Source organism: Gnatocerus cornutus, unplaced genomic scaffold (genome assembly GCF_029298725.1).
Source record: "Gnatocerus cornutus isolate USDA-ARS CGAHR unplaced genomic scaffold, icGnaCorn1.1 Chromosome12, whole genome shotgun sequence".
Taxonomy (NCBI): Eukaryota; Metazoa; Arthropoda; class Insecta; order Coleoptera; family Tenebrionidae; genus Gnatocerus; species Gnatocerus cornutus.
The window spans coordinates 802447-823887 of record NW_028275360.1 but is presented as its reverse complement, the minus strand read 5'-3'; the positions used below and the strand labels follow the sequence as shown (position 1 = coordinate 823887).

Here is a 21441-nt window from a genome sequence, read left to right as displayed (position 1 = left end):
GAACAATGAATTCGCGCTTCCTGATTTTTAAGTGTAAGTTACGCATACATACGGAAAACACACCTTGATGTCGAACTCGATTAAATAAATTAATCTCCGCTAATGTTTCCTTCGTTGCTCGGGCCGATTTAAATAATAAAAAATAAATCAGACCCTTTTGAGATGTTTACGACTGAGTCTCTCGACTTAATGGTCATGGTTTTGTCCCCACGAACATTAAAGCATTTTGAAACATCTACCACGTCAGCAAAGCCGGACGAACGAAAACGACTTTTAAAAATTTATTTCTCGAAAACCAAACGGCCGAAAAGGACGAAAACCGGCCACTTTGTTAGTTTGGAAACTCGTCGATTTTTCTAGCGGGGCAAAAGGAGCGAGAATGGTACGGTTCGGGTGGAGATAATTTTGAAAGTACGTACACGCTCGGACTCGAACATCTCAACTTTAGAGTGAGGGTTACACTACACGTTTTAGTATAGAGTTAATAATGAGATATTGTAATCATTTGTAATTTTTAAATTTCATAGGTGTAATTTGTAAAGTATGGAACTCTACTATCAAAGTATTTAAGATTTACTGGCCATGGGCAATAACAATTTGGCCATCAGTGCAGTCAAAACTATTAGCTATTGTCCTGACCACAAGATGATGGTAATAATAATCTAAACTACTCGGGCTGGGGTTTTAAGAGGGAATTTTTATTTATAACTGATTTTTATTTAAATTACAAAAAAATATATCACAACTAAATTTGAATGAACAGCAATATGTACTTAGGTACGTCAAAAAAAGTATCTTTTTCAAGGGAATAAATGTGCTAGTCGCCTCAGTAAATTGGGAGTTCATAAAACGATTATCGTTTGGGTTTTGAGAACCGAAGCAGGTAATATTTTGGGGTCCGCAAACTTCGAAACTTCTCTTGCGCCACCAGCGGTAAAACAAGCGAACTAACTGCTCAAATAACTTTACAAACAATAATTTATAATAAAAAAGGACAGGTTTATAAACAAAAAATCTAGGTTTAATCAACGTAGATATTTTGTTTCTATTTATTTACCCAAGATGGCACGCTTTTAAGTATTTCTTTCGAAGATATAATGCACTTTGTAAAATAATTAATATTTAAACAAATGTAAAAGATTACAATAATTTGTCAAGTTAGCGCCCTTTAGATTAATATATCAAACGTTCATACCAATTTTTGTGACATTCTATGAAGATTCAGGGTATAAATTAGGAAAAAACCTGGTTAAAAACCTGTTTTTTTGCTTTAATTACGATACAAAAACTGAACCAAGTTATAACATAGCATCCTCCCTACAAAATCAAAAAATACACATTTTGATGTAAATTATGTCCATATTAGTTTAAAATTAATAGTCAAAAAATCGAAAAAAAGCGAAAAAAACAGGTTTTTTTTGCTCTTATATTGTTATAAAAAAGTGAACCTAGTTATAACATAGCATCCTCCCTACAAAATGAAAAAATACACAGTTTGATGTATAACAAGTTGACATTATTTCAAAAAAAGTGGCTAAAAAAGCGAAAAAAAGGATTTTTGTCACTCCCGAGCCACCTTAAAAATTATTAATATTGTTGTGAGATGGCCAGGGCCATGATTCTATGATTTTTAGAAATCTGACATAATTATGTAGAAAATTTGAAAATTAATAACTAGAAAATTCAGTACTGGTAGAAGATGCTCGTTATCCTGTAAAGAATTTATTGTTATAGTAGCCAGCTTTTACCATGGCGTACCTGACTTTTAGAGTCGAATATTATCTTATTGCACTCATAATGTGGAGGGTGTAAACAGGCTATTGTGTCCGAAAATTAAAATTTACGACATCTTCAAGTAGGTAGAAAAATGTGGACCCGTGCCGCTTCCAGGTATTAGCGCGGGGGCTCAAAATGATTATTGATCCCTTCACCGTGTTTTTTTTAATAACGTTGATAAGCTTTTAATTTTTGTTTATTAATTTCAATTTTAAACAAGTTAAAAAAATCGAGGGCTATCAAGTTTTAAAAATTTTACAATGAAATCGAAAAAATTAGCATCATTTTAATGTTGGAACGTGTATTTTACATAATTATAAAGAATTTTTTAATTACTTTTTGACATGGCAATGTAAAGCAACCTTTATTGTCATTGTGACTGACATACAAAGTAAATTTCTGACACTTGCTGTGCCGTTTATAAATTTTAAGGTTATAAAGACAAAGGACAGTTTACAATTTTTAAACATCAATCAATTTGATGTGGGAAATTTTAATTTCGCGATAGTAATTCAAAATTTAATATCAACAAGATGTCTCTGAATTTGTGAAATAAATTATAAACATTCGTTTCCTTCTCATTGTTTTTTCCCAGAACGCTACTATTTGCACTCGTATTTGACATACGCAAAATTAGATTTTTATCGCAATCCGATTTTGCTGTTTAATTAATCCACAAATAGGTAGTTTCCAGAATCTTTTGTAAGAAGTCTGTTTAACTATGTATTTGTTCTTAATTCTTTCATTTTTAGAAAAAGTGGGGACTTTAAGTCGAACATTAAAATGTCGTTAAACTAAAAGGTTTTTTTAAACAATCTATTTGGAGTGGTAATATGTATAAAGACGACCGGTAAGTATGAAAAATCATTTTGATGTTAACTGTTTGGCGAATTTTGTTCACTTTGGCAACCTTGGTTAGATTAATCTAATGAAGAAGTTTGAAAAATTTATGTCTCTCGGGTTTTTCAAATTAATAAACAAAAATTAAAACTTTAATAACGTTTTTAAAAGAAAACATTGAAGGGATCAATAATAACAATCTCGAGCTAATACCTGGAAGAGGCACGGGTCCACCTTTTTCTACCTACTTGAAGATGTCGTAAATTTAAATTTTCGGACACAATAGCCTGTTTACACCCTCCACATTATGAGTGCAATAAGATAATATTCGACTCTAAAAGACAGGTATAGTAGCCAGCTTTTACCATGGCGTACCTGACTTTTAGAGTCGAATATTATCTTATTGCACTCATAATGTGGAGGGTGTAAACAGGCTATTGTGTCCGAAAATTAAAATTTACGACATCTCCTAGTAGGTAGAAAAATGTGGACCCGTGCCGCTTCCAGGTATTAGCGCGGGGGCTCAAGATGATTGTTGATCCCTTCACCGTGTTTTTTTTAATGACGTTGATAAGCTTTTAATTTTTGTTTATTAATTTAAATTTCAAACAAGTTAAAAAAATCGAGGGCTATCAAGTTTTCAAAATTTTACAATGAGATCGAAAAAATTAGCATCATTTTAATGTTGGAACGTGTATTTTACATAATTATAAAGAATTTTTTAATTACTTTTTGACATGGCAATGTAAAGCAACCTTTATTGTCATTGTGACTGACATACAAAGTAAATTTCTGACACTTGCTGTGCCGTTTATAAATTTTAAGGTTATAAAGACAAAGGACAGTTTACAATTTTTAAACATCAATCAATTTGATGTGGGAAATTTTAATTTCGCTATAGTAATTCAAAATTTAATATCAACAAGATGTCTCTGAATTTGCGAAATAAATTATAAACATTCGTTTCCTTCTCATTGTTTTTTCCCAGAACGGTACCATTTGCACTCGAATTTGACATACGCAAAATTAGATTTCTATCGCAATCCAATTTTGCTGTTTAATTAATCCACAAATAGGTAGTTTCCAGAACCTTTTGTAAGAAGTCTGTTAAACTATTTGTGCTTAATTCTTTAATTTTTAGAAAAGTGGGGACTTTAAGTCGAACATTAAAATGTCGTTAAACTAAAAGGTTTTTTTAAACAATCTATTTGGAGTGGTAATATGTATAAAGACGACCGGTAAGTATGAAAAATCATTTTGATGTTAACTGTTTGGCGAATTTTGTTCACTTTGTTTTCTTTACAACCTATTTCATGATGTGGCAACCATGAATCAACTTCAATCTAATAAAGAAGTTTGAAAAATTTATGTCTCTCGGGTTTTTCAAATTAATAAACAAAAATTAAAACTTTAATAACGTTTTTAAAAGAAAACATTGAAGGGATCAATAATAATAATCTCGAGCTAATACCTGGAAGAGGCACGGGTCCACCTTTTTCTACCTACTTGAAGATGTCGTAAATTTTAATTTTCGGACACAATAGCCTGTTTACACCCTCCACATTATGAGTGCAATAAGATAATATTCGACTCTAAAAGTCAGGTACGCCATGGTAAAAGCTGGCTACTATAATACCGTTGGCTGCGCCACACATAATGACCAAAAAACTATATAATAAAGCTTCAGTTTTTAGAAGCGACGTTTTCCGATATTGAGTAATGAAAGAAATACTCAAAGTACAAAATCAAATAATACAAATGAAAACGAGAGTGACCCTGATGGTAGTAGAACTAGAAACTGATAAAGTAGGATTTGTCTAAAGACGAATGTTTTCGTTTTCGAATCGAAGAAGGTAATGAAGATTAAAATACCTAGATAAAACAATAAGCAAAATCTTTCCGAAAACAATACAGGGTGGTATTTAAAACCAAGATAACTGAAGATGTAAAAATTCATTTGGTGTGGTAGATGACACCCTCTTCATTAAAAAAAGAATTTTATTCGTCATAATTTAAATTTAAATCACTGCAGATTATCTTAAAAAGTGGCAATAATAACATGGGTTCACTAAAAATCCACCGTCTAACAGGCTCAGTTTCAAAGAAAAAGAGTAAAAATATTCTATGTCTTCCACATTCATCAGCCAACGTTGAACGTGTATTTTCTGCAATTAATTTGATGAAAAACAAACAAGAAGTAAATTAAATACAGTAACTATTCCTACACACAAAAAAATTTATTGGTAACAATAACTGTTTTGATTTTTAAATTGATACACTTAATTGCTGGTATGACTAGCGAAAACTTATATGAAGACACTAAAACCGAAATAGGTGATTTAGTATCTTTTCTAATGTAATTTTTATATTTTCTATTTTTCATTTGCGTGAAAAAAAAACTTTTTTTTTATTGTTTGTTTAATGAATCTTTTTGTTAATAAAAACTGTTTCCAAATAATGTGTTTTCACTTTAATCTACCGAATTTTTTACGGAATTTAGCAAAAAGTTCCGACAAATCCATCAATATTCGCATCACAAGATCTGGCCACACTGTAAGTATTGTGTGATTCATTAAATTTTCATTCGCAGTTGGCTTTGAGAAAAAAATTCATGCCGTAACTAACACCATTACAGTAGTTTCAACTTAATATTTGCGAGATTTGCTAGTTATCGAACAACAAGTCAACGCACGTCCAAAATATACGGCCTACCTAGAATGGAAATTTAATGAATCACGCTATTATTGATTGCCTAAACAACATAACATAACATCAAAATTTTTGTAAAATTTAAAATCTATTATTTTCCGGTCCATGCTTAGACGTCTCACATTAATCGGCGATATTAAAATAGCTCTCTGGTAAAGTACTCGCGCCAATGTAAGACGCATGCTCGCTTCTCGAGTTTCACTCTTGTGTAAGTAGTGAGGTCAAGTTGTACTATTTCGTGGGGTGGTCACTCTTATGAACCAATTGAAACCACGTTTCGGAGCTCCCTCTCTGAGATTGACGCATAAATAAATTTTGCAATTATTTCAAATTCAATCGCATAGGTGCCGCCACAAGTCATAGTTTCAAGCACGTGTGCTCGAGCATCAAGTTCAACCGTTGAAAATTTTACAAGTTCTGCAAATTCACAAGTTAAAGTGTCATGTCAGCCTATGTTTTCTTTATTTGAACTGTTGTTTGGTACCGGTGACTACAAATTTCGTTGAATTAGTGTTGCTTAGTGCTTTAAAAGGTGTTTTATCGATATTTTTTCATTGAACATGTGTGAAGAGTAGTGTGATGTTACTGATAATTGTACAGATTTTATTATTTCCAGGATGTATCTTGTGCTGTAAATACAATTCTAAATCGATATTGTATTTTATTTCAAAAAATTAACAAACCCCAAAACAATAAATAAGTTACGACAACAACCTCATTGCATTAGTGGTTCGTGTCGCGGCTGGGTCACTAAATGTCTGCGTCAATCTCATAGATGGCGGTAAAAGTCATATGGTTACAATAAGTGTAAGAGAGTGGTCTATCTATTTTGCTTCTTTATCTAGGGTACTATTTCACATTGCTTTGAAAACGCAGCCAATTAGTATGGACTTTCAACAGAACACCTGAAACAACGCTTGCTTTTTTATGAATTAAAATCCGAGTCAGTCAATTAGACTCTGGATATTAAAACCAAACTGTGTACAATATTTAACTTCCGAGTTCGTCGCATCGCATCGTACCAGTTGTAAACGAAAAACAATATTATGAACTTACGTCACAGAATTCCCTGCTTCTATTCGTTTTTCTACACTGCAGACCACTAATGTCCGTGCAAAGCAACCGCATTTCGAAATTATAAGCACTTATTCACTTGTTCACAACACCGGCAACGACGCCATTTTCGGAAAGATCCGTTCTGGATGTTGGGCGTGAAGTTGGCTTGCAACCAAAGTTACGTCGAGTACGTTCGACAAACACTGGTGGGCCAGGGGTTCTCAACCAGAATTAGGTAGTACCCACGCGGATGATGGAAATCCGTCAACAAAAGGTTGGAGGCCACGGTAGCAAAGATAAAGTAAGGGGAACACGCATTTAAAAAATATTGTTGACATTTTCAGTGACTTCAGTGATATGTCAGTGAAGAACGAAAATCACTGTTTCAAAAAATGAATTGTGCTTATCCGCATCACGGTTTTTTGTTTCAATTTGAATTTAAAAGTACCGCCACTTACCTGCTTGGCGGAAGATACGGAAAGGGATGTTGACCAGGGAAGATCACTTCCGCCTAGTACTTTTGTGACAGTGCAGCTTCCGATCTTACATTTGAAAGCATTTTGATACTGATTAGTCAAGTGCGAATTACTATTCTCATTAGAGGCACTTATTTAAACGAACAATTGACTTCATAGCATTACAAGATTCATTAATAACTTGGACGAGTAAAAAAAGGGCGAACATAACTGAAAGCAACACACTAAAAATGATGCAGTTCATAAACACGGAATGTTCAACATTGACCCGCCAAAAAATGCAAAACATGAAAGCAGCTCTCATTGACACCCTATCGTACCCTGTTTTAAGAATTAAGAACGATTACACAACGTTCTGGACGGTGTTGTTGAGGACCATGAACGACTATGCCACCGAATTCTTCTAACATAAGTGGATGTTTGAGGAGCAGTAACCAAGCTGCTTAAAATGCAAAATTGTTGATAAATTCTATGAAGAGTCGCCGCAACATAATAAGTGTTTAGCGAAGGAAAATGACTAGTATCATCGAAGCAATTGTTCCAGTTGAAAGCGATAAGCGATTTACTCGGATCAAGGGACCACAAATTCATTCTTCACTTTCACAGAACATGTCCAAAAACTTATGCTGGCCGTAGTTGCTTGTGTTGTACACGTTTTCAACTTCTTTGTCATTTACAGAGTCCAGAAAGTTGAAGAAATGAGTTGATAGTAAAAAAGAAGAACCCAGGTGGCGTCATAACGGTTCGTCACATTTAATTTGACAAACTTCCTATAGAGTGCATTGTCGCTTGTTGTATGATTGGTCTTCTATACTTTTTTGTTTTAATTTAATTTTTTTTCTGTTTTTTATTAATACAATATTTATTTGTTTCCTATGAAAATGAAATTTGAGAAGTTTACCGTGGGACGGAAAGAAGTCCATATGAACTGAACTAGTAATTACTTGTAGACACATTTAAACTTTTTTGCTTACCATTTTGGCTCAAAACAACCCTTGGTCAAAACTTCAGCCATAAAGTCATTTAACAATTAATTTAGGCAAGCCGCAGGACGAGTCCTAAACAAAAATTCGCAAAAATGCATCACTTCTGCATTTTACTACTCCTCTTGTACTCATTTTACTTCTATTACTTTTGATTGATTTTTAAGCGTGGAAATATGTAACACGTAAAGGAAAAAAATTTCAGTGGTTTTGTAGATTTCGAGCCCTTCTTTGCAAAATCAAGCCAGAAAACAGCGAGAGTCAGCGAGAAATCAAATTTAACATCGAAATAAGCGGATTTCTCTCAGAATTTCGATCATTTCCCGCAGATTTGAATTGTTTTCTCGCGATTTACACTGGTGGTTTTGTAGATTTCGAGCTCTTCTTTGCGAAATGAAGCTAGAAAATAGCGAAAATCAGCGAGAAATCGTAGTTGGGCATCAAAATAAGCGGATTTTTCTAAGAATTTTGATGATTTTGTGCAGATTTCAGATTTTTTCTCGCCATTCAGCCGTTGAAAATTGATAAAAACTGGTGGTTTTGTAGATTTCGAGCTCTTCTTTCCGAAAACAAGCCAGAAAACAGCGAGAATCACCGAGAAATCGTCGTTTGGCATCGAAATATGCGAATTTCTCTAAGAATTTTGATGATTTTGTGCACATTTCAACTTTTTTGTCGCGATTCAGCCGTTGAATCTTGATACAAACTGGTGGTTTTGTAGATTTTAAGCTCTTTTTTGCAAAATCAAGCAAAAAGGCAGCGAAAATCAGCGAGAAATCGTCGTTTAGCATCAATATAAGCAGATTTCTCAAAGAATTTTGATGTTTTTGTGCAGATTTCAGCTTTTTTCTCGCGATTCAGCCGATGAATCTTGATAAAAACTGGTGGTTTTGTAGATTTCAAGCTCTTCTTAACGAAATCAAGCCAGAAAACAGCGAAAATCAGCGAGAAATCGTCGTTTATCATCGAAATAAGCGGATTTCTCTAAGAATTTTGATGATTTTGTGCACATTTCAACATTTTTCTCGCGATTCAGCCGTTGAATGTTGATAAAAACTGGTGGTTTTGTAAATTTCGAGCTCCTTTTTGCGAATTCAAGCCCGAAAACGTTTTATAATATTGCTCAAATAGCAATCTTAATATTTTTGAAACCTTTCTTCTTGACAAAAATTTTAGTTTCAAGTTCTTGATAAATTTGATCTATTATTAGCAAAGTTAACATATTTCAGGACGTATTTATTGTGTGATTTTGTTCAGTTATTTAATTTCTTTAATTTTCACGTAGTATAAAGGTACGTACATTTAAAAAAGTCCATTATTTGTGATTTTGGGGTTGTATTTATCATTTATGATTTTAGTAGTTATTTTAAAAATGCCCGCGAAAACGTGTAGAGTTACGTTAAAATATGTAGTAGTTGAAGCATCCCACATTAAATTTTTATTAATTCCCAAATGGAGCAAGAGAGAAAACAGAAGAAAACATTGGAAACGATTGGGAACCAAAAAAAATCGTCCACAATTTGTTCGGTTCATTTTGCTCCTAGCGATTTTGAATTGAATTTGAAAATTATCATTGATGACCTGTGGAACAAAATCAAAATTAAAAAAGAATAGCAAGTTAACAATGCTTTTTGCAGGTAATTGCTATATATTTTTATTTAAATTGCAGTGGTTTCTTTTATTTTAAATAAAGAAGATAAGATGCAGTTTGAACACCAACAATTTTCTAAATTCCGGACTCAACTATTTTCAAAATTGTGTCAAAATTGGGTATTAGAAACAGCTGCTGCTGGCGCTGTGTTTCACAAAAACAAAATTCGAATTGAAAGTTTACAAAAAATGATTGAGGAACTTAAAAGACAATTTGCGGATTTAAAAAAGATAATAATAATTTAATAAAAGGACGCTTTAAGAAAAATAATTGTTAAATGGGAAAATAAATGCATTCAAAAAGCAGATTTTTACAACGAAATAAAAGGCAAATTAAAATTTTATTTAATTTAATTGGATTTAGTTTTGAAACGGGAACAAAGTTTCTTTGGACAAGGGATGAATTATCATTTGCAATTACTTTAAGGCATTTTAGCTAAAGGGCTTATCAGTTTATGAAAAATAAACAATATTTTTTACCACATTTGGCCACGTAAAGAAAATGTATAAACGTGTAAACCTCAAAAATTGGTACATTCAATTTTCCCCTAATTTTCTCACTAAAGATTTGAAAGCCTTACACCCAAAAATTTTCGAAAAGTTACACAGGAGCGTGGACTGATATTAATGATAGTAATCAAACATTGGCGATATTGTTTAGAATTGTTTTAACCATTTCATCAACAAATTTGTAATTTTGTTTGCGCCTATCCCCGGTTTTAAACAAAAGTTTAATATTACTGGTTGAGGACCTCTGGAGAGATCAAATCAAATGGCGCGGCAGGTTTGTCGCTTGTCGCACGAACTAGCTGTTAGCTAACTTCACTCAATTCCATTTCTAAAAATGGCGTCGTACCGGTCGCGTGCTCAAGTGCAAGTGTTTTAAGAGTCCAGTGTGGAAATAAATGGTATGCAGCGTGAAAATACGAATTAAAATAAGAATATTGCGGTTCTGGATTTGGTAAGTAGGAAACATTTTGTTTTGTTTCTAACCGGTGTAAACAACGCATTAGGCTCGTGCAGCATTTGACAATTGACAGCGATTGGAGGTATAAAATAACCCACACTCAGCGCGTTCAACAGGAAAAGTAATCACGCGGTCTGCATGCACTTGGAATAACCGAATGATGACGTCGCTTCAATAGCTTGGGGGCTGTGCACTTCCCGGGTTTTCGTGTAGGTACAACAAGCAACCAATTCCAGTTAAATTCCAAACAATTTTTCCATATTGCGCATGTGCAATAGTTATTTACAGCGCAAAATCAGTTTGTAGCACGACGGCGTAGCCGGAGTGCTTAATGTTTGAGCACTGTAAAATGGTTAACGCACAAGAATTATTAAACTTTTTGGCCGAAAAACTTTAATTTAAATAATTGGTTTCTTCAAAATTCATAAGAACTGTCACATCTGACATTTATAAATTTCATCATCTGTCAATTTTGTAGTTGGTGTACAAAAAGTACACAAGATGGCGCTGTATAAAATATGTTTTAATATGTACAGTCCTTAAATCCAGTAAACGCTTCAATTAATTAATAAGTAAAAATTTAATTATCATATTTTTTCTTTTTTATAGTGTTGCCCCTCTAATACGTTAATTTTTTTATTGTAATATTCTTGTTTTATCCTCAGTTTATCTTTCAAATAATATGAATACTCTAATCTGGAGTTTTCCGCGTTGCGTTTACGCCTGGCCAGAATGGGCCGATGTTGCATTCGAGGATTTTCTGGTTGTGGGAAAACTTGTAGGGTTCTAGCAGTTGATGGGAGTGGTGCACTGGTTTCTAAGAGAAAATACAATAGGTTGGGTTGATGATATGAAATAAGGAGTTAAAAGTGCAAGGGCTTTCTTGAACCGCAACATCACCACGAATTGCAACCGGTTTAATAAGGGTCTGGAAAATTTGGGTGTACAGTTTGCCCATTTTCAATTGCCTTGGAGGGCCGCCACCCGTTTTCAAACGATCGGCAACATTTTGCCGCGCCTTCGCTGTATAACCTGTATAATCTTCGAGAATCTAAATATTGATAACTTCGTCTTTTTTGCTCACTGAACGTCAATAGTTGCACTTGTTTCGAATCTAAACCCAAATTCTATTAAAAGAATGCAAAATGTTCGCCGAAAAGTTTAATTTGGAAAAATAGGCGATTTGTTTACAAACATGTATAGTAGTCAAAAAAACATCCACATCACGTAGTACAAATCTTTTAATAACCACTTTTCATCAAATTAGACTTAAATCTTTTTGTATTTCGAATAAATTCCTGATTTAACCAAAAGTGTCAATCAAAATGTAAACAAACTTATTTTGACACCCGCCACGCTAAATTAGTACCAACTTTGATAAAAACGCCTAATTTGCCAGATACACTCAGCTCTCATACGGTTTGGGGAATTGAATCCCGATGAATGGGAACAATTTTAATAAGTGGGAGAGGAGTAGTGTCAGTGGGTGGTATTACTCCCCTCAACGCATCTTAGCGACAAAGTTCTCGAAAATTGTAACTCAAATTCATTGAGAAAGACAATGCCTATCATTACTCATAAAAAAATAAAATTGTTGCATTTTGCATTTGAACGACCAAATCGCTCTAATAGCGAAGAATTACTAAAGGAGCAATCATGTTAAAGCTGTTCTACCCCTCAACTAAAATTCGTGTTTTGAAAGATATGCAACCCAACATACTAACTATTTGATACATGCCAATCATCTATAAGGGTGAAAATCGTCCGTAAAATTAGCTTATTTTCTACCACAGTTCTTCAGCAATAAACCAGGCAGATGAATTTGCCTTGCTTTGGAGTTTGTTTCGAACGTTTTCCTAATTTCGAAATATTATGTCCCTCGAAAATAATAAAAGAAATGAGAAATAATATAATGATGGCATAATAATAGTACAGGGTAATTTTTTAAAAACAGCAGGCGTTGTAGAATTTTTATTTATGAACCGATTTCAAAAATTTAAAAAACAAGTTAAATGGTTTTTAATTCACTATAAACTGATGATTTAAAAAAAATTCTAAATGTCTTAGTATGTTTGGTCTTTCTTATTTTAAATTGGAACCCACATTTTTTTTCACAATTTGGAAGATATTAATTTTTTTGATTCAGAAATGTGTAACATGTTCTACTTTTACAAAAAATATTTTTTAAAAAATTATCAAAATTATTTACATCGGGTGCCAATTCCCCAAACTGTATAAAATTAAATTAGAATAATTAGGGAATTAGAGCACATGTACCGCAATATTGACATATATCTCTGGTTGCATAGATGCAAAAGTAAGATAATGTGAAGCTATTTCCAATATGGAGCCCATGTGAAAACAATATGGCAGGGATTTTTCTGCCTCTAGTTATACAGGGTGTCCCAGAACTCAGTCCTAGCCGAAAACCGGGCATATCGGGAAAAGCTGTGAATGTGTAAATTGCTGAAAAAAAAGTTCCAAATCCAACAGGAACTGAGAAAAGACATGACAAAGTTGACCAATCACAAGGCCGTGAGGACATGGTCTGGAGGATATACTCGCGTGTTGCTAAGAGACCAACATTATTACCTAGCAACATTATTATTATTTGTGCTTGAGCTTCTAAGATTGGTCATTTTCGTTAAACAATTTCTCAATTTTAATGCACATCAGGACAAAACAAATTGCATTTTTGGCGTCGTGATTGCTGTCGGCATCCGCCCTTTTTCGGCTAGGCGTGAGTTCTGGGACATCCTGTATATGTCACCTCACTGCTATAACCCTAGAGATTGAATAGGTCGGAGTGGGGGTATTAGAAAATGAAGCAACATGATCCTGCATATTAGGTCGCATTTTAGCGGGAAATACAAAAATGGAGTAAAATAAAAATTGATTATTACTTACGACCTAAATAATTTTTTTTACACTATGACTAGCTGCCTATTCAGTGAACAAAATGTAATAATTAAATTTTTGCAATAAAAATGCACAAATTGTTTTTGTTAAATTTATTGATGTCTAAATAATACAATTTTAGTAAACTGCTGCCGAACTGGCACGCCACGAACATTTAAATTAAAAATTTTGTTAATATGGTGTAATCGAATTTGAAAATAAATTAAAATAATTCGTTTAATTAAAGTGAAGTTGTGATTTTGGCTGAAGACAGTAAAATCTTGAAGATGATTCTTTAATGTATCGAAAATATTTCTGGTTAAGTTTATAAAAATCATTACCATTAACTTTTGGAAAAAAGTTTTGTCTGAGATAGGTCATCTTTTAAGCGTTCGACATACTCGCTCAGCTTCTCGACAAATTTTTAAAAATCAAAATATAATCATTTATTTACCTGAATAGTTAATTTACTTCTCAGAGATTTAAAAAAATGCAACACAATTCTCAAAATAACTTGATCTTCAAAAATATCCGAAACACAAGTGCAGACATGCACTCATAGGAAGCTGCATTCGACTAGCGTTCTATTTTTAGAATAAACATAACATGCGTAGTGCATCATGTCTGATATTATTTTTCGTTACTAGAAACATAAAAGAATGTTTTCCCACAATTTGCAAATTTTCTGGAACAATTTTTTTTTAATTTTGTCCAGCTAGATTTGCGAAATGAACCACTGTGCGTCGGCTTGATTGTCAGTACGCTCACATTTATTGTTTTCGGAATTTTTCGTAAGCTTAATGTGCTGCTTTTTGTTACATATTTTACAATTTGAAGAGTTACATTCTTGTGCGACATGATGAAGTTTAAAACAATTTAAACACCTATGAGCATTTTTGACTTATTGGGATCGCAACACTGGCTCGATAGACAAAAACTCTCTGCAATTAAAGATATTCTGGTTTTGGTTACAACAGAAACAAGTTAAAAATTTGGTTGCGTTTTGTTGGCGGTTGAAATATGTCAAAGAAACCCGACCATTCAGCATATGTTCCATTAAATTTCGGCAACTCGATAGTTGGTAATTTAACGGATATTTGAGGTGAATTGTTACCGTTGGAGGCGTTAGAAGAACTACTGTTGACATTTGCTTCAATAGCATCATCAAATTGGCTTAAAACGTCGTAAATTCTTTGCCGTACCTCTATGAATTTGTACTTGATTGAAACAGATTCCTCTCCCATAGAGATAGTAACCGCCCAATTCCGCGACAATTTTTTTCAATTCCTCTGTGATTTCGCCCAAGTCGTCGATGCGGCGTTTCATTTGATTGATTTTTGAGTGATTAGCAGAATTGGCGATAAAATCAGCATGCTCATCAGGATTGCTGAGTAAGTCTAGGAATGCATGTCGGGACGGCATTTTGACCGTACAAGATTGATGAATGAGAAAAGAGAACTGACCTGGTTCCCTGCTGCCAATGTCTCCCCGTCTGTCTGATGATTTCCTCAATGAAGTCGACTTGGTTGATGTGGATGTAAATCACTAACACAACACTTTTCTTTCAGCTCGAAGGACCATCATGTTCGTTGGGTGATTATATGAGGAGCAGCGGATCGTACTTTATGTCTTTGAACTGTTTACTTCTTGGGGGATGATCTTACTTGTTTGAAATTTGAAAACGTCCTCTCCCTTAGTTGTTCCAGGCGGTTGGTGACCACGATCCTCCCCTCTCAGGTGGAGGGGATGAGGGATGGTAATCCCGAATCGGTAGTACTCAACAGCGAGCGTTCTGGGACACCTGTATAGATGGAACTTCGCCAATAAATCGCTATTTACACCAATCATCGAAACTTTGTTTTTCTTGTTCTTGAAGAAACTTCTGGTCGTTTTGCTATCTGTGAACTTCCAAATCCTGGCTTTGGATTGTGGATTATATGTATATTATATGTGGATTATATGTATGGTAATATTAAACCCAATTGGTCACAATCGTTTTTACATTTTTTCTCGAGCCTGCCACTTTTTAAGAGGTAATTTCTACCCAATATGCACAACGCATTCGATAAAGCGTTGAAAGATTCAAATTGAGACGAGCAGTATTCACTTTCGCGGTTAACACCTTGTCCAGATCATTAAAATGTGTGGAATTAAGAAGGTTTCAAAAGTATTTTTTTTTGCGATTCTCCCGAGTTTCAAACTTTGATTGTAAAACGTCTGTTAGTTTTAAAATCTATTGACTAAATCCTATTGCATTTGAGATAATTTGGCATATTTTGATCAGTCTGTTATTTCTAAATGCCCAAGCCATGAGGCTAGCTGCGTTTTTTGTTAACGTAGTTAAAGGGGTGGTGTTGGAGAAACGTTGTCTCACTTGTTTAAATGGGCAAACAAGCGGTTATTAACGCCAACGTGCAGAGGGATTTTGGTTAGAAAAGCGTTTAATGTGCTTCTCGGTGGTAACGCTAGGATCTTTGTTAACATATTATGATGGACTTCTCTTTATGCTAGCAAGGGTTATCACTAAATTTCTTCGAGTCCATCAGGTCGGCAATAAGAGTGTCTTTCAGAATTTTGCGGATTATTGGGTTTCATCCACGTTTTCTGGCAAGGCACCTAAGTAGCTTTCAGTCTAGTTCGGCGAAAGCCGCCCAATCTCGGGACAAACGCTTTCTTTGTGGGTTGGTATGAGCTGCTTTTAGTTTTCATTCTTAACCTTCGACCCTCGCCATTGCATTATTCTCGGGTTCATTGGGGTTACTTAAGCTTCTCCACCACGGAGAGGTTGTAGGTCATAGGAGAGGAACCTGACCTGTCCTGACCATTTTTTTTCATTTCCTGCTCTAACAATAAGTTTTCCTGCAGCCCTGGACGGAGAAGAAACCCCATCAGGTGATGATGTCGATTACCTGGGTAGTGCCGGACTCTTACCGGCTAAAACCCCTTCGTTTCTTTCTCTGTGGTGCACCAGGTTCACTTTCGGTACTGCTTTAGAACACCAGGTTACACCACTATCCTGCAATTTATCTAATTATCCTTTAACGGCTGGTTCTTTGTATTATTTTGTTCTAAATGCGAGGATTCGTTAATACTAAATTGCCGCCTGAAATGAGAAGTTTCAAAGTGTGTTTTTTTTCTTTGATTTTTTTTTGCCCACTATTTGTCTTTTAACGAATTTTTAATGATTTTTCTTATTTTTCTTGCTACTTTTGCAAAATTTTGTTTTTTAGAATAGCAACAAGTTTTTCTATTTTTAAATTACTTTGACCACTTGTTTTTTAACTGTTTTAAACCAACATTCAACATTCGCATTAAAGATCATGCGCTTATTACCCCGACTCTCTTAATTAACAAATAGATAGATTATGCGCTTATTACCACGACTGTTTTAATTAACAATTAGACGGATTATGTACTTATTTCCCCGACTGTCTTAATTAACAAATAGACAGATCATGCGCTTATTACCCCAACTGTCTTAATCAACAAATAGACGGATCATGCGCTTATTACCCCGACTGTCTTAATTACCAAGGTACAAAAGTGGTATTGGTGGATAGAGAAAAAAATTACAAATCGATCGATTCCCATCAATCTGGAACAAGACCCAGAATTTTGGTAAAACCTGTAAAAGAGTTTTTGGGATTTTCTAAATTTGACAGTTTTCATCGACGCGAGAGTAAAGTTTGTTCGAGAAAATTGCGTTTATTGATATAACAGATAATATCCGCGTTTAAACTTGAAATCTGTACACAATGAATATTTTTATTTTGTCAAAAGATTATTATTACTGTAATTTAAAATGTGTTTGCGCCAATCTTCCTGCAATGTTTTTTTTTGTTTAACAATGACGCGATGGTTGTTTAAGATACAAATTTTAAATAATATACATTTTGTATTTAATAAAAAAAAAGTGCCATTGTTTTTTATTGTTGTATATGTATGTTCATATTAAACTGAAATTTTCGAATTTATTATTAATAGTTTAAGGACGCTCTATGCTTCATCAACATATAAAGAAACAAAAAATGCGATATTTAAAAAATGTACATGAATAGGGCAAGAAAAAGAGATATTTTTTTTAAATTTTATTCTTTATAAATTAAAAACCAGATTATTAGCCGTATGGATAATGATTTCTTTCTTGCTTGGTATTGGGCCAGCAACGACCGGGGTTGAAAGAGGGGCTGTAGATGTCGAAGCGGCTTGGGCGGCGGCTTTTGCAGCCCGCTTCTTTGTTTTTGCAATTCGTTTTCTGTAAACGTAAATGTTTAATTTTTAAATTACCGAAATACTCTATAAAAGAAAAACATACTTTATTTTTTTCTCTTCTGGCGGTAGGGCTCGCCACCACGACCCCTTTCCGCTTCTTCTTTTATTCCTACTTCGGCCCCCTCCGCCATGGCCGCTATCACCGCCGCCGCCGCTGCCATGGCCGCTATCGCCGCCGCCGCTGCCATGGCCGCTATCACCGCCGCCGATTTACTTAGTCGCACTTTTTACTGCTGACAAAAAATGCGAAATTTAAAAAATGTTTATGAATAGGGCAAAAAAAGGATAATTTAAAAAAAATTTATTAATTAAAAATTAAATGTTAAATTTGTGGCGTTATGAATAATAATGATGTCTTTTTTTTGTTTAGGAGGAGGAAGAGGAACCACCGGGGTCGGAACTGGTGCTGCTGAAGCGGCCTCGGTCGCGACTTTTTTTGCAATTTGTTTTCTGTAAACGTAAATGTTTAATTTTTAAATTACCGAAAAAGAAAAACATACTTTTTTTTCGTAAGCGTGGTGGGAGAGCTCTTTTTCTTCTCCCTCTCCCACCGCCACTGTGGCTGCCATGGCCTTTATTAGCGCCGCCGTCGCCGTCATTGTCTCCTGTTCTTAATTTCTTACTTATTTTCATTTTCGGATGGGCTTTTCTGCAAAATAAATTTAGTATTTATAAAAATTGTTAAATTAAAACTAAAAACAACTTACTTCGTCCATGTTTTCTTTTCGAAAGAAAGACGCATTATTTTTTTCATCCAAAGCCCCCTTCGTTAACAATTGAAAATCACATTCTACGATGTAAATGCATCAATGTTAAACTGACTGGAATCCCGATATAGACATTTTTGCCACTTGTTTATTAGCATTTTTATTCCCAATTTTTTGATGGCCTGGATTGACGTACCATAATTGACCTCAGTGGCGCTCACCAGTTTCTGCAAAGAACTTTGAATAATAATAATACTCCTTCATGGTTGTGGTGAAGGTAACTTTTTTTTTACTTTGGGATCGTTGATGGTGCTTCAAATTCCACACTGCTGCCAGAAGTGTTAGCACTTGAGCATCTCAGATATCTCAGATATAATCAAATATCTGGAGTTCCAAAACCCAAAATTAGAAATGGGGATTATCATTTGAGAGAAATTGCCCGAATCCAGGGCTATAACACTAATTGCAGCTTTTCGTCTGATCCATTTATAAATAAGTTTGGTGCCGATCCAAAAACAAAAAAGAATTAGAGTTTTACGAAGATTGCAAAAACCTAATAATATATTAAATTACAATTGAAGAGTATACATTCTAAGGAGTGTCAAAATTTTAATTTACCTATTATTTTTTGTTAACTAGAGATTCCAATTTTATAGAATGCTTTTGCTATATCGATAGATAAATGTTATTGTATTTGCAGGTGTAATAAATATGCAATTTCAGCTAATAGTTGTTACTACCGCATACATATTGTTTTATTTGAATATTTTTTTGTTAAAATTGGTACTTTACACCCTTTAGAAGTTTACATATTTTGTTGTTTTTTTTTTCGTTGACTATATGAGTTGTATTATAATTACCTTAACATTTTCATATTAATAAAATAATATTTAAATATTATTCTCGCTTTGCTCGTATTTCAACACGCCTGCAGCTGTTATTAATTACATACATTACATCCTAGGTATCGTAATTGCTGTTACCAAACAATGGCCTGTGTACGTTAAATCAGAGTATTTTCATTTATAGGAGAAGTAAAAAATCTTGATATCAAAAATTTTATATTTCGGTTGGAAAACTAAACAATTAAACTCAATTTATGGCTAATACTTTATTTATGGCACTTCTCAAGAAACAGAAAGCACTTTTATTGTGACGATAAATATTTATCTCGGAAAATGTTTTTGTGATTTTTTCTCCAGGCTTTTAATAAAAATTGGTTCTCATTCTTAAATAGTCCATTGTACCTAACAATCTTACAATGCTAGTTTCGGTCATTGTCGTGTTCGCTCAGATTATTTGTTGTAAGTTTCCCATAATTTTTGAAAAAGGCCCAAAAAGTTCCTATAATTTCAGATGGATTTGGACATCACTGGTCTTATGTAGATCAAGGTGAATAACTAAAAATTTTCAAAATGTTTGAACTAAACCAGACTTGCAGCAAAATGGCCTTAATCCTGCACAGGCGAACTGCAGTCTCCAATTGATCTTCCATTTAAGGCCATTACTGCAATTAATTTCCACAACTTCAAGTTTAGTCGCAATTCACTTAAGGAGTTAAAAGCAACTCTTACTAACAACGGGCATTCTAGTGAGTATAATTTTTCTGCGATACACTTTGCATCGTCCTTTTGATTCTAGTTGTGTTAAAATTTCCCAACGATGAACTGACTGTTTCTGGCGGTGGTCTTGGCAGTAAATTCGTTTTGGATTCGTTTCATTTTCACTGGGTTTCCGAGCACACAGTCAACAACATAAGATATCCATTGGAAGGTCATTTTGTGTTCTACAACAGGAACTTTGACAATTTAGCCAAAGCTAAAGGAATTAAAGGCGGTATTGCTGTTTTGGGAGTGTTTTATATCGTTCGTACATTTTTTTTTCTACATTTTCTTAAGACTTTTTTAAGGTGTCTAAATCGCCCAACGAAGCGTTCAATTTTGTCAACGAAATAGAAAAAGTTGCTCATGAGACTGATCGGACTGTGGAACTAGCAGGGCCTGTAACTTTAAAACCGTTTTTGCCTGAAAATGTGCGCAATTATTTTCGTTATAGTGGTTCGTTGACAATACCCGATTGCAATGAGGTGGTGCTTTGGACTATTTTTTCCGAAGCTTCTCATATTTCTGAAAAACAGCTACAAAATACTGATTGCATAAAATTTACATTAAAATTCATTTTTAGATGAATGCCTTGAATCGAATTTGGGATGGGGAGAATAAACCTCTGAAAGAAAATTACAGGAAACTACAGGAAAGAAATGGCAAAGATATCTATTATATCGATGACCTTTCATCATATCTATAGAGTTAGCAGTTTATCAATGTCTGGAAAACTTGTTATATTTTTTCGTTTTCTTCTGTTGCATATTAAAGTTATTTTTGAAATGTAATTCCGTTTGTGCCGCTCGCATTGTACTGTGTTTAAACTAGTTCTGTCACTTTGAACTTCTGTCAATCGCACCAATTGTCAAATGTCAAAATCGACAATAGGTATAAAATTTAAACAACAAACAGTGTTTTCACAAATTAACAAATCATGTTAATTTAATTATCTCTGAAGAATTCAAGCAGCCAAAGAGTGCAATTCTTAAAACCATGGAAATAATATCCAATTGAAAAATTTTCAAATGATTTGAAATTGAAAATCAGCGAGAAATCGTCGTTTTGCATCGAAATAAGCGGATTTCTTTAAGAATTTTAATGATTTCGTGCAGATTTCTGCTGTTTTCTTGCAATTCAGCCGTTGAATCTTGATAAAAAGTGATGGTTTTGTAGATTTCGAGCTCTTCTTTGCGAATTCAAGCATCGAAAATCAGCGAGAAATCGTCGTTTTGAATCGAAATATGCGGATTTCTCTCAGAATTTTGATGATTTCGTGCAGATTCCTGCTGTTTTTTTCGAATTCAGCTGTTTAATCTTGATAAAAAGTGATGGTTTTGTAGATTTCGAGCTCTTCTTTGCGAATTTAAGTCAGAAAACATCGAAAATCAGCGGGAAATCGTCGCTTTGCATCGAAATGAGCAGATTTCTCTAAAAACTCTAGCTTCTACGTGTACTGCTTTTACAAATCTTTCATATTCATCCTTACTTTCGTAATTTTCTAAA

General features: G+C 34.1%; 1 pseudogene; it reads left to right on the top strand.

Annotated features, from left to right (window-relative positions):
• Positions 1 to 19595: 19595 nt before the first annotated feature.
• On the top strand, positions 19596 to 20522 carry LOC148166837 (carbonic anhydrase 6-like; annotated as a pseudogene).
• Positions 20523 to 21441: the final 919 nt, after the last annotated feature.